The following is a 2500-nucleotide window of genomic DNA, read 5'->3' on the forward strand; positions in this document are numbered from 1 at the left end:
TAGAGACCCTTACACAAAGCAACGCTCATAATGCTGACCACGTGAAGGCAATCAGAAGGTTATTTAACTAACTACATTATGTTACAATAGTTTATCAGGAGCTGAGGGACCACAAACAAATGAGCCAAATGTTCCCTAGATGGCTTGGAAGATTTGCTAACAACTATAAAAAACGAAACCAACGTATAATAAACTGAAGATACAGAACGTACTGTTTTGTTTAGAAGATGAATCATGCCTATTCCCATGCTTTTTTTTTCATCGCTACTTTTCTACACACACACACACACACACACACACACACACACACACACACACACACACACACACACACACACACACACACACACACACACTTGCACGCGTACACAAACCAACAACACACATCTTCACCTACATGGTCTTACATCTATATGTCTTCACTTCTACACCTCAATGAGCGTGCAGGTTTTCTCCTGCTCGCTGACAGAGAGCTGTGTCTGGGGTCTATGGTGTTTGGTTGGTGGATGGACAAAGGTGTAAAACCCAAAAAGACTGAGGGAGTGCTAGACACCTATCAGAGACAGACAGAAAGAAGATTGATAACACATACGTATGTCTGTGTATGTGTGTGTGTTTGTGTGTATGTGTGTGTGTGTGTGTGTGTGTGTGTGTGTGTGTGTGTGTGTGTGTGTGTGTGTGTGTGTGTGTGTGTGAGTTTGTATGTGTGTGTGTGTGTGTGTGTGTGTGTGTGTGTGTGTGTGTGTGTGTGTGTGTGTGTGTGTGTGTGTGTGTGTGTTTTTTTTTATTAGTACCTGTGTGGCAGTGGAGGCTTCTCCAGTGAGGAGAGGGAGAAAGATCTTCCTTAACATTGTTGAGAATAAAAAATGTAGATTGCCCAAACTACTATATTGAATGAATGCCCTTAAATATAACTACTTTATCGAAGAAATCTGGTTTGAAATGGATCTGGGACTTGTTTAATGTGATAACGAGTTGGGATGTTTGTTTGGGAGCAAAAAAGTGCATGTAGACGCATTCTTAAGTTGGCTGTTTTTAGCAGATTCTACCAAAACGCTATAAACTTGGAACGATGGGGGCATGTGTTATGGTAAAAACTAAATCGCTATTTTAAACCACTTAAAAGGCTAGAAGTAGCCCGACACTTCTTTAGTAGTATAATAAGGGTCTTAAAATATAAAATGAGGCATTGATAACTTTGTAAGTGTACAGATTGTCGAAAATGACATTTTATACACACAATAGCATCAGTAGTCCACCCGTCGACGCCATCTTGTCTTAGACTCAGACTCGATAGGTAGATTTGCAAACACAGAGCTTGTGACATCCGTGAATAACACGCAAGCTCTGTGTTCGCCAATCTACTACATGCGCTTTTTTGCTCCCAAACGAACATTCCATCTTGTTATCATACTAAACATATCCCAGGTCCATTTTACACCTGAATTCCCCTTTAATGCCTTTGTAATGTTTGTTTCCCTGGGTAAAGGGACATTAGCACCCCCTATCGCCTATTGAAAATTACTGCTTGAGGACATTAATCCCTCAGCCTTCACTGACTTCCATTAATTTCCCCGGCAGTGTCAGTGAATAACATGGGGTTCAATGGGAGAGAGGAGGAAATTCCTCCTCTGAGTGTGTGTGACTAGCTGAGGGGTCTGAATCATGCAAAAATCTATTCACGAATAGGCTGGAGCCCTGGCAGGCTACGAAAACCAACGAACCCGCTCTGCCGTATGCCTCGTTTCTATGGAAAGCCAAGAAGGCCAAAAACTGGCCCTAGAATGGCTCGTACGGATTCCGTACGGAATTCCAGCCAAACCGCACGGATTCCGTACGGATTCCGTACGGTTTCCATGCAGTTTAGCACTTTTACCGTGCCATTCTAGGTCCAGTTTGTGGCCTTCTTGGCTTTCCATAATTTCGGGACCATGCCCAACTTTTGGAGGTGGAAACGCCAATATAAGCGAACCGAGTCGCATCGAACCGCACCGCTCGGTGGAAACGTATGGAAAGCCAAGAAGGCCACAAACTGGCCCTAGAATGGAGCGGTAAAAGTGCTAAACCGCACGGAAACCGTACGGAATCCGTACGGAATTCGTGCAGTTTGGCAAGAATGGCTTTCCATACGAAATAAACGCGCCGACCCTACCTATTTTTCGACACTCCTCCGTTGGGTTAATAAGCCGTCTTAAAGCGTGCCGAAAACGTGGAGCAACACACGCCGTAATTCAGAAATCACTTTAAAAAGATCCAGTTTGGTAGGACCAGATATCTTTACAACACAAACAGCGAGGAAGATTGACTTGATCTATAAATGAAGTCCCTCAATCTTAATTGGCTTAACACCATCACCAACGTTCTGAAAGATCCATTAACATCCACATTTGCCTCAAACAATGTTAGGCTTACAGCCCATGAAATTAGTTGTGAAATAATGTTGTTGTTGTTCTTTTAATTGTTTGTTACTTTGACCGTTCTGTTTGATATTGTGGAAAGG

The 2500-nt window shown here is 42.9% G+C and overlaps 1 protein-coding gene across 1 annotated transcript in view; it reads left to right on the forward strand.

Moving 5' to 3' along the window:
• LOC132463580 (probable G-protein coupled receptor 158) overlaps window positions 1-2500 on the forward strand; it is an 85890-nt gene that overhangs the window by 5478 nt on the left and 77912 nt on the right. The window lies entirely within an intron of this gene.

Source organism: Gadus macrocephalus, chromosome 8 (assembly GCF_031168955.1).
Source record: "Gadus macrocephalus chromosome 8, ASM3116895v1".
NCBI lineage: Eukaryota > Metazoa > Chordata > Actinopteri > Gadiformes > Gadidae > Gadus > Gadus macrocephalus.